This window comes from Marmota flaviventris, chromosome X (assembly GCF_047511675.1).
Source record: "Marmota flaviventris isolate mMarFla1 chromosome X, mMarFla1.hap1, whole genome shotgun sequence".
NCBI classification, from domain to species: domain Eukaryota; kingdom Metazoa; phylum Chordata; class Mammalia; order Rodentia; family Sciuridae; genus Marmota; species Marmota flaviventris.
This window is the reverse complement of record NC_092518.1, coordinates 124,904,327-124,917,429: the sequence shown is the minus strand read 5'-3', so window position 1 is coordinate 124,917,429 and position 13,103 is coordinate 124,904,327.

Sequence of the window (13,103 nt, the reverse complement as noted above, 5' to 3'; positions counted from 1 at the left end):
ATACACTACCAGTATAACTCCACATCATGTACAACCACAAGAATGGGATAAAAATTGTAATGGGTTTTACCCCATGTGTGTATAATATGTCAAAATGCATCCTATTGTCATGTATATCTAAAAACATCAAATTATAAAATAAAGGGATATGTATATTATGTAAAATACAGGGAGAGATTAGATGAAGCCATATAGAGGTTATTGGAAGAAATATTGTTGATAACTTTCTAAATTGGAGGAAATAAATGAACATGCAGATTCAAGAAACTCCAAGAACTCCAAGCAGAATAAATTCAAAGATAACCACCCCAAGATTCATTACAATTAAAATATATAAAGTCAGATATAAAAAGAGAATCTTAAACAAGGGAAATAAAAAAGTGATTCATCACAAAAAAGTAAACTTCCATAAAGGTTATTAATCAATTTATGGGATGATATATTCAAAGTGCTGAAATAAAAATATTGTCAATCAAGTATACTGTACTTCAAAGATGAGGGCGGAATTAAAACTTCTCTAGAATAAAAAAAAGGAAGTTTATTGTCACTAGGACTGCTCTGTTAGAAATGCAAAAGAGTATATTTTGTACTGAAATTAAAAAAAAAACAGCCAGTAGCAAGATAAAATTTTATAAAATGTTCACTGGTAAAGGCAAAAATCTAGACAAAAATAGTAACCCCTACTACTGTAATTTTAGTGCATTAAATTTAAATGACAAGACATAAAACCTATATATTTTATGTTAATGGTAAAATAATATGGGAAGATGTAATTTGTAGCCTCAATATTATAAAGAGACTGTAGTCATAAAGGAGTAGTTTTGTGAATGAAATTAAGTTATGTTCAGTTTAAAATAGAGTATTACAACTTTAATATATTTTCTGTACAGATGGTCCCTGATTTATGATAGCCCAACTTACATTTTTTTTAACTTCATTATTGTGTCAACATGACATTTACTTAGTAGAAATTATACTTTTAATTTTGTTTTGTTTTTTCTGAACTCATGATATATGGTTCAATACTCTTTTGCAATGCTGAGCAGTAGCAACAACACACAGCTTACATTCAACTACAAGATGATGAACATGAACAACCAATACTCTACATTGTGTTGTGTTACTAAACTATGATGTTCTACAATAGATGCATTTTTGACATGATATTTTCAACTAACTGTAAGTTTATCAGGATATAACTGCATCATAAATTGAGAAATATCTGTAATTGCAATGGTAACCACAAAAGTAACTATGAAATATACATAAAAAGGAAACCATAAGTCAGTCAAACATGTCACTATCAAAAATCAAAACAACACAAAGGAAGGCAAGAAAAGAGGTAAAAGTGGGGAAACAGCTAGAAGCCAGTCACAATGGCAATTATAAAGAATACAAGTAACAGTATATTGGTCACTTATACAGGATATCATGGAAAATATCTTGCTAAGTGAAATAAGCTCATACATTATTGGTGGGCCTGAAAACTAATGTAACCACTCTGGAAAGCAGTATGGAGATTCCTCAGAAAACTAGGAATGGAACCACTGTTTGACCCAGTTATCCCATTCCTTGGTATATACCCAAAGGATTTAAAATCAGCAGACTACAGGAACATAGCCACATCAATGTTTATAGCAGCACAATTTACAAGAGATAAACTGCAGAACCAAACTAGATGCCAATTAAGAGATGAATGGATAAAATAATAGTGGTATATGTATATACGGAATACTACCCAGCCATAAAGAAAAATGACTTTATGACATTTAACAGCAAATGGATGGATCTGGAGACTGTCATGCTAAGTGAAATAAGCCAGGCCCCAAAACCCAAAGGTTGAATGTTTTCACTGATAAGTGGAACCTAACCCTACAATAAAAGGGGAGATGGAAAAAATAGATATTCAGTACACTAGACAAAGAGGAAATGAAGGCAAGAAAGAGGGTACAGGAAAATGAAAGACAGTGGAATGAATCCGAAATAACTTTCATATGTACATACATGATTATACCATAATGAATGGTGAATTCCACCATCATATATATCCATAAAAATGAGGTCCCAATTAGAATAAAATGTATTTCATGCTTGTATAATTATATCAAAATAAATTCTACTGTCACACATAACTAAAAACAACCAATAAAGAAAAAAAAAAACAGAATATACAGAAAACAATGAAAACAGTAAGTTCTTCCTTATCAGTAATTACTTTAAAATAAATAAGTTAGCCAGACATGATGGTACATGCCTGTAATCCCAGTGGCTCAGGAGGCTGAGGCAGAAGGATCACAAGTTCAAAGCCAGCCTCAGCAACTTAGAGAGGCCCTTAAGTAACTTACTGAGATCCTGTCTCAAAATAAAATATAAGAAGGACTGGGGATGTGGCTCAGTGGAAACAACCCTCTGGATTTAATCCCTGTACAAAAATTAATTAATTAATTAATTAATTAATTAAACTGCACAGTCCAAAGTCATAAATTGGATGAGTAATCTGTATTTTTTTTAAAAAAATCAGGATACAACTCTAATGGTATCTACATGTGATTCATCTTAGAACTAAGGAGAATCTTGGCCTGAAAATATTGGTATGGAAAAATATATTCTCTGCAAACAACTACCAGAAGGGAGCATTAATGGTGAAATTGTCAAGTTACTAAGAAGTTGAAGAAATTATAAATGTATGTATAAGAAACCACTGAGTTCTTAAGCACACAAATCAACTTTTAGTAATACTGAAAACAGGAAATGAACAAGAATTCAATAACTCATTTTTGATAATGGATATACCAATCAGACAAATGGTCAATAATTTGAATAACATTATATATTAACTGGGATTAATGGCCATAGTACAGAACAGTCTACCCATCAACAATACAATATACATTATTCTCAAGGGCACATAGAGCATTCTCCAGGATAGACCACGTTAGGCTATAAAAATGTGTTAACTAATTCAATAAGATTGTAATCATATATAGTATTTTTCCCAATCAGCAATGGAATGAAAGGAAAAAAATCAATACAGAAATATCTCAAATCAAATACCTAACTTTATACTTCAGGAAACTAGGAAAGAAGAAGAACATAAATGAAATAAAGAAGATAAAAATTTGTCCATACTCACTAGCAATAAACAATGTGGAAAGGAAATTAAAACAATTCCATTTACCATAGCTTCAAAAACAATAGAATATATAGGAATAGATGTAGACATGAAGCAAATACAAATAAAAGTCACAGTGGGATATTACCTCATACCTACTAGGATGATTACTATAAAAATAAAATAAAAGAAAAGAGAAAAATAATAAGTATTAATGAAAAAATGGAGAAATTGCAATCCTTGTGCACCATTGAGGGGACAGTAAAACTGCTATAAAAAATGGTACAACTACTGTGCAAAACATAATGGTGGTCCATTGTAAAATTAAAGATAAACTTAACATACAATTTGGAAGTCTTATTCAGAGTATATATCACAATTAATTTAGATCACGTTTCAAAGAAATATTTGAAAATCCACATGCACAATAGCATCATTAACAACAGCAAAGAAGACATTCATTTTTATTATCCAAGAATCAATAAAAAATGTGGTAAATGCATACAATAGAGTATTATCCAGTTTTAAAAATGTAGCAAGGTTGTGACATGCTGCAATACAAATGGAACTTGAGGACATTGTGCTATGTGGAATACTTCAGTTGCAAGACAAATACTACGCAATTCTGCTTTTGGAAGATATTAAGGAAATTCATAGAAACCAGGATGTAGAATGATATTTACCAGGGCTTGGGAAAAGGGGAGTTATTTATGGGTTTAGACTTTCATATTTTCAGGATGGAAAAGTTCTGGAGCTCTCCTTCATGATGGTGTGACTATATTTAACACTACTGATCAGTACACTTAAAATTTAATAAGATTAAATTTTATGTTATTTTTTACCATAATGAAAAGAAAGACTATGAACAACACAGCTAAGTAATCTTTTAGCTGTGTGATCTGGGTCTAGCATAAAACAGATGCCACTTAAAAGAAGTATCTAAAAGGAGATTCAAATCCAGATTGTTTCTGAAATGTGTAGACAGAGTTAAAGTATGTATTTATCAAATATGTTGATGAAGCATCCTGGACAAATCAGAAAACCCTTATTATGCCTAGGCCTGAAAGGGTAAGATGAGGAGGTGATTGCCAGAGGCTTGTAGGAGCTATAGATTATAGATATAGGGTCATCTTAGAAGAGCTGTGACATTTAGTATAGAAGAATGATTGGTGACAAAATATACCCAGCATTTCTCATCTTCATGTCACAAATCCCCTTCTAGTGTTTCTTGTTAGACAAACCAAATTTGGACTTACCACAGGAGATATAGGTGATATAATCGATAGCATTCAGCCTTTCCAATCATAGAAGAAGTTGGAGAAGCATGAAGAGTGGACTGATGGGTAAATGGGGAATATTCAGCCTACTCTGAGCCTCTTTCCTTCTCTGTAAATGGGAATAAGTGTAATACCTGACTCAATCCCAGGATTGTGAAAATTAAATAAGGAAAAAACCCATGATGAGTTTAGCACAGTTCCTGGCATGCAGCCATTAATTGCCAATAATTTTTGGCAGCTACTGTCATCTGCCTGAATAGCCAACACTCTACAAGCCATGAATGCGTACAACATGATCTGCTGCCACTTCAGAACATTCATCATTTTCCAGATGTATAAAACTGATCCAATTAGTAGGAGTACAATAATTCATAAATGGTCCACCATGTTTAATTCAATGTGCTGTCTTAACAACCTTATATTTGAAATATGTTCAATGTAGTAGGGGGATTTGGGCGTTTACATAAAATACTTTAACATCCTCTCTTAAAATTCACTGTAAGTTCCATATACTCTATCATACTAACACTCACCAGTTGGAGATGAGCCCCAAACCCCTATGTTAGTGTGGGGCAACTTGGGGGAAGGTAACAGCTGGAAACCTGAGTGAGAAATTGAGTTGTCACCTGGGAGAAAGTAGCTACCCAGCTTTTGATGAAGCCTGAGCCCTGTGATGGACCACAAGTCAAACAAGCATCAACTGACCTACCTCTGACAAGCTCACATGGATTCATAATTTGGTTAAGAATAATCTTGTGATTTGGGGATAATTATTTTAGAATTCATTCATCATTTACTTTCTGGTACTGTTAACCATTCTCAGTTTAGTTGCTCAAAATGTTCTTTTCAGAAAGTCCTTTTATCACATGCTCTGGTATAACAGTACATGCCTAAGCTTGAATCCATGGAGTTATATAGCAAGAGATTACATTTTTCTTTCCACTGCCTATGACATGCTGTACATTATCTCATCTCTTATGCATGAAGCAGATATCTCTGCCTGCAGACAACTTTAATTCGACTGTTTGCCTCTATTCAGTGGTATAGAGTGAGACACTTTTCCTGCATGCAATTTCTTTCTTACCATATATGCCACAGGTTCTCAATATTACTGAATTCAATCCAGTCCAGAGATTGAAGTAAACAGAGATGAGAACATATATTAAAATGGAATAAATACATTAAATTATCAATAAAGGAGTTCTAAAAACTGAGTGCTATTGACAAACTAAAAGAAAACAGTGAATAATTTTTTCTAATGAAATCTAGCATTTATTCACATCAAGAGAAAGATAATAAATAGATCGGGGAGCAATGTTACAAAGAACAGTGTCAGTCTTCCTCAGTGCTGGAGTTTTTCCTGACCTCTCTAGCAGGTTGAATTGTTTCCATTTTTAAAGACACACTTTTTTGCCTCCTTCTTTACTCAAAAGAGTTTAGTTAATATTTTGCTGTTTCTACCAAATTTGAGAGCCTCTATACCCTTCCATAGCCCTAGCATAGTGCACAAAATCTGACACATAGTAGGTGTATCGTAAACCTCCTATGAGAGAATTAATGACTGGCAAAAGAGCAGCACAAAGAAGCAACATAGTAGATTTTTAAAATATGAGGTATCTAATCCCCTGAGAATTTTAGAGATTGCTTCATGGCCCAAGGATATAAATCATCCGTGCCTCCTGACCCATTCATTCTGCTCTATTTCCTCATAGTGTTGTTTAGTTTTGGTACTGGGGATTGAACAGAGAGAGGCCTTTGTATACTAGGCAAGCACTCTGTCACTGAGCTATGTCCCAAGCCCATTTATTTTTCTTTTCTCAAAAAAATGTGACATAGGGTCCTACTAAATTGCCCAGAATAAGCTTGATCTTGAGATCCTCCTGCTTCTACCTTCTAAATAGTTGGATTACAGACATGTGCCCCTGTAACTAGCTCATTTCCTCACATTTTAAAGTACCAAGGCAGACACTGTCCTACTCTTGTTTTAAGTTACAGAATAAAAATAGGGGTAATTATTAGTAATTCAGCACCTCCTGTATGGCATGCACTGTTAGAGAACTTGATTACACAAAGTGATAACTTCAATACAACCTCAATCCTCATGGGGTTTGAGTGACAGTTTGTAGGTCAAACACCACAGCAGATACTCAAAAGAGAGTTCCTTTCCTCCACACTTACCCTAAGCCTGCTCCATCTATGTGTCACATTATGGTATGAGGTCTGTAAATAAAATAAAGCATTTAATCAGAAGTCCTGGCACAGAGACCCAAAACTAAATGAATAATAACCCACATTGTTTTTTAGTATATTGCATTGATTTGGTTAGTTATACAACATTTAGGTATTATTTAGTCTAGTCTGTCCCTGGTTAGTTGTGTAATGTGAAATGTACTGATCACTAGGTGCCAGTTTCTTTGTTTGGATAATGTGGGGATTGGCCTATATGATGTGTATAAAGGTTTAGGCAACTTGCTCATTCCACAGTTCTATGAATTTGCAGGATCCTTCTAACTCCATTTCTGTTTTTCTAAGCTTTACTCCTGGATCAAGAACTATATTCTCCAAAAAGATTTTCTTGACCCTAGTCTTAGAAAATTCCCTTTGGATTCTTGCTGATACTTACCTAAACAATTCATATGACTCATTGTCTATGCTGTCTTATAAGCTTAATTATTGTCATGTTAGCCTCTGTGATCTGATTCCTCAACTGATTGTGAGGCCAGAAAAGGGAAAGGAATGGCCATATCTTTTTGCATATAAAGAAATGGAAGTTCAGTTACTTTGTATAATTTGGTCAAAGACAAACCTGAAATGATTTGACATTAGAGCCACTGCTCTATATTTTACAATATTCTGAAAATAAGTGTCTTTCAATTTTTATTACAAAGTATATGCTTAGTCCAGTGCCTTGAACGAGGTATGTGTACTATAACATCTCTTAATGATAGTGAAGTATTAATAATTTTCAGTACATTTTCAAAGTACCTAAGTATATACATATCTACAAGTTTTCTAGAATTTCAAATAACTATCATAACAAGGTCAATAATTTTCTTGGATTATGACTCTTTTATGTGTGATGAAATACAATGGTATAAAATAATTTGGATAACACAACCAAAGTACATGTCTTATTTTGTGACAAATCTTATTTATTTTAATTTGTTTTTTTTAATTTAAGATACATACACATGTGACATGCAATTAGAAAACAAGTTGGTACCATAATTATTTGAATTTCTGTGGACCTACATCTAAGCTGTTGCCATCCAGGTGTTTCACACATGCCATTGCTCAAATTTTGCTTTAGATAATTAGGGAATCAATGTGCTTTAAATGTAGCTATGAAGACTTTTGAACTAGAAGTTATACTTGGAGTTGATATGGATCAGTATTTTACAATAATTGGTGAAAACATGAATTCAAGAATCCCAGTGTTAATGTGATATTTATGAACTTCATATAACTACAAGTAGGAGGTTGTTTCTCTTTTTTCCTTCTTCACAATTGATATGATTTCAGTAATTGTGAGGAAAAAAAAACTTTGATGAAAAACAAAAATGATAAACCATGGATTTCAAAGAGGAAATGAAGCAGACAAAAATGACATACCAGCAGAGTTACTTCGTTTTTATACTGAATATTGGTGGCATTTTGCCATTTGAGGAAGTAGCCACCAACTTAAAGAAAATAGAAAATTCCATCAATAATCTAACACTTAAACTTTTTCTGTTGTCTCACAAAATAGCGGTGAAAAAGTTTTGTTTTTCCCCTTTATAAATGACAACTTACATCTATGGGGTAGAATTAGGTCATCGCCTTTTTTTTCCACTGGATTTTTTTGAGACCTTCCTGATCTAAGATTCCACTTTTTCCTATCTCTTTCCACACTCTTCTATAAACTATTGTCAAGAAGCATACCAAGTAACTATCCTATCAGCTCCTGTTATTTCTCAGTTCATATTCTTCAAAGGATAATGTTTTTCTCTCAGAATTAAAGACAAAGTACTTTCAGTGGCCTATTAGTTTCTATTATTAGTTTCCATTAGCTTTGTATCCTCATCTTTGTTTCCTCTCCCCTCTCATTTACTTCCAGCAATATTAACCTTGTTGTTCTTCCTGTATCATTGCAAAAATGTTCCTCCCAGAAACTGGATAATCCCCCTACCTGAAATGCTCTTCCTTAACATATCCATATGCCTAAGTCCCTCAAACCTTTGAGTCTTTATCCAATTATTTTTGATATTAATAATGTTTACATTAATCATTCCATTTTAATATAACCACACATGTATATGTGCATGCACACACACATACACTCACACACACACACACATACACAACTACCCCCATCAACCTCTGTTATCCTCTTTTATTTTTTCCATACCTCTTTGACAATTTAATATATAATTAAGTCTTTTTTGTATTGTGTTCATTGTCTGTCTCATTCCTACTAGGATAAAGATATTTGTCTGTGTATATTGTTTAGTCTATTCATACCTGGAAAAGAATCTGCCGTTTGGTAACAACTTGATAAATCATTACTGGATAAATATGATTAATGAATATCATAAAATAAAGAATCAGAGACCTGTTTATTGCAGGGTTAAGAGAATTTGAAGCATTAAAATGGATAGCTATGTAAATAAATTAATATTGAAGCTTTTAAATAGTACTGAGGCAGGGATTGTGCAATAAAATAATTCAAGTAGTGCAAAATTATAGGAACAATCAAGTTCAATTATAATATTAATAATGTAGCCAATATTCATTTTATTCCAATACATATTTGCCATAAAGTCAGACACATCAGGATTTGGGTACCTGGACTAACACTGAGTAACTAGAAAATGTAAAACAAGTTAATAAATAATAATAAGAATCAGTTTTCCTTTTTTTATTTCTTTTTATTTTTTAATATATGACAGGGGAATACATTGCAACTCATATTACACATATAGAGCACATTTTTTTCATATCTCTGGTTATATATAAAGTGTATTCACACCAATTAGTGTCTTAATATATGGACTTTGGATAATGATGTTCATCACATTCCAACATCATTAAGACTCAATTTTCTTATCTGTACAGTGGCAGTAATAATATAGTGATGTTGTAAAACAATATATTTTTTTGTACTTTTAAGGATATAGAATTATTTTTATTTATGATAATAAAAATTTATTGTTGATATATTAAAAATAATTTACTGGCTCTATTTATAGTATATAATTCCTTCCCATCTTTTCCATCATTTTTAACTTATTCTGACAGATTTTTAAAAATATTTTTTTAGTTGTTGATTGACCTTTATTTTATTTATTTACATGTGGTGCTGAGAGTCGAACTCAGTGCCTCACATGTGCTAGGCAAGTGTGCTACCGCTGATCCACAGCCCTAGCCCTGACAGATATTCTCTTATAATCAGTTTTTCCAACTAAAAATACATACTTCCATTTAACCATTTCACTTATCTTTAAGCATATTTTTATTCTTATATTTCTAAATGTATTACACATTTATTACTTAATATTTTATACATTTATTGCTAAAGTATAATACTATTTCATTATGTATTTAAAATGAAATCTATGTGAATGTCTGATATTTTTTCTTTGTGTTTTGGGGTGCTGGGAATTGACCTGAGACCCTTGAGTATGCTAAGTACATGTTCTACAAGTGAGCTAAACCTCCAGCCTCCATATGTATGACTTTTTAAAGTAATTTTTGAACTAACTACATTCTGAACCATTTTGTACTTGCAAAGAAAATATAAGTCATTTTCTTAAATTTTTCAGTTTTAACATCATACTATTTAAGTAGATTATTTTTATCCTTTTAAAAAATATGCCTTTTTATTTATAATGGATATAGCTTAAAAAGACAGTTAAATTTTAGAAATAATATGAAACATCTTTGTATTGTTCCAGACTTTTATTTACAGTTTTTATATTCCACCATTTAAGTTATGGAATTTACTCCATATGTAAACTTGAGATAAGAATGTTATTTCATATTACTTTAAGAATATTTGTATTTTTACTAAATGATGGTATTATATAAAGGATTTATACTAATTCTTTTTATATATACCTTGTTAGAATCTATCAAGAAAATCATACAGGTTTTCTTTCCTTTCTCCTTGACGTGATGAACTACATAAGTAGAAGTTTCAAGAAAGAAAAAAATACATACTTACTGAAATAAATCCTACTAGTTCACAATATATTGTTCTCTCACTTTAGGTTCTGTGTCTGAATTGGTGATATTTTATTCAGTACATGCATTTCTCAGTGCACAAATAAGATTGAAATAAGAAATAAAATTCAGATTTTGTTTCAAGGATTCGTTTTGCTTATAGAATTAGAAAAGAGCTCATAAGATTTTGGGGTCTAATAACAGCATAAATTCATAAGAATTAATTACTCAATAATAACTTAGAATAAACCACCTCTTTTTTATATTTTATTGGTGCTTTGTAATTGTGTAATGCACATAATTACATAATGATACATAATGGTGAGATTTGTAGTTACATATTCATACATGCACACAGTACAACAATATAATTTGGCCAATATCATTTCAAAGTATTTCCCCGTTCCTTCCTATCCTCCCTCCCTTTGGTCCCTTTCCTCTATTCTACTGATTTCCCGTTGATTTTATTGAGATTCCCTCACTTTTCTTTTCCTTTTTCCACTCTCGCTTCCAAAATTTTCACTAATTTGTATGGTAGCATTTCTTGAATAGAGGTGAAATAATTTTGATGATGTGAAAACAAACATATACTAGGTGCTAAAAAAACAAACAAAATAAAGCAAAAGTAAGAAAAAAAAAGTCTATGAACATAATGCCTAAACATGCATTCTATTATGAGTTTGAGTCTTCTTTTTCATGAAAAGGAAAGAAATTCTTTTCTTTTTTTTTCACATCTTTATACATGTGTTTTATACAACAATGAGGGTCTCCTTCCACCATCCATGTAATTTCCTTTCTCCCTCCATTTCCATCCCACCCCTCTTCCCTATCTAGAGGTAATCTTCTTCTCATGCTCTCCCTCCCTACCCCACATTTAGTCACCCCCCTTATATCAGAGAAGATATTTGGCATTTGTTTTGGGGGATTGGCTAACTTCACTTAGCATAATCTGCTCTAATGCCATTCATTTCTCTGCAAATGCCATGATCTTATTATTTTTTAGTGCTAACTAATGTTCCATTGTGTATAAATGCCACATTTTTTTATCCATTCATCCGTTGAAGGGCATCTAGGTTGGCTCCACAGTTTAGCTATTGTGAATTGTGCTGCTATAAACATTAATGTGGCTTGTCCCTCTAGTATGTTGTTTTTAGGTCCTTTGAGTATAGTCCAAGAAGAGGAATAGCTGGTTCAAATAGTGGTTCCATTCCCAGCTTTCCAAGGAATCTCCATACTGCTTTTCAGGTTGGCTGCACTAATTTGCAGTCCCACTAGCAGTGTATGAGTGTGCCTTTTTCCCGCATCCTTGCCAACACTTGTTGTTGTTGACTTCATAATGGCTGCCATTCTTACTGAAGTGAGATGGTATCTTAGAGTAGTTTTAATTTGCATTTCTCTGATTGCTAGATGTGATGAGCATTTTTCATATATTTGTTGATTGATTGCATATCCTCTTCTGAGAAGTGTCTGTTCAGGTCCTTGTCCATTTGTTGATTGGGTTATTTGATTTTTGGTGTCTAGCTTTTTGAGTTCTTTGTATACCCTAGAGATTAGAGCTCTATCTGATGTGTGAGGGGTAAAAATTTGTTCCCAGGATGTAGGTTCCCTATTCACCTTGAATATTATTTCTCTTGTTGAGAAAAAATTTTTAGTTTGAATCCATCCCATTTGTTGATTCTTGGTTTTGATTATTGTGCTATAGGAATCTTATTAAGGAAGTTGGGGCCTATCCCCACATGATGAAGATTAAGGTCTACTTTTTCTTCTATTAGATGCAGAGTCTCTGGTTTGATTCCTAGATCCTTGATCCATTTTGAGTTAACTTTTGTGTATGGTGAGAGAAAGGGATTCAATTTCATTTTGTTGCATATTGATTTTCAGTTTTCCCAGCACCATTTGTCTAAGATGCTATTCTTTCTCCAGTGCATGCTTTGAGCACCTTTGTCTAATATAAGATAATTATAATTTTGTGCATTGGTCCTCTATTCTGTACCATTGGTCTACCAGCCTGTTTTGGTGCCAGTACCATGCTGTTTTTCTTACTATTGCTCTGTAGTATAGTTTAAGGTCTGGTATAGCAATACCACAAGTTTCACTCTTCCTGCTTAGAATTGCTTTAGCTATTCTGGGTCTCTTATTTTTCCAGATGAATTTCATGATTGCTTTTTCTATTTCTATGAAAAATGCCGTTGGGATTTTGATCGGAATTGCACTGAACCTGTATAGTGCTTTTGGTAGTATGGTCATTGTAATAATATTAACTCTGCCTATCCATGAGCAAGGTAGATCTTTCCATCTTCTAAGGTCTTCTTCTATTTCTCTCTTTAGGGTTCTATAGTTTTCATTGTATAGATCTTTCACCTCTTTTGTTGGGTTGATTCCCAAGTACTTTTTTTCTTTTAGGATATTGTGAATGGAGTAGTTTTCCTCATTTCCTTTTCAGAGGATTTGTCACTGATATACAGGAATGCCTTTGATTTATGGGTGCTGAGTTTATATCCTGCCACTTTGCT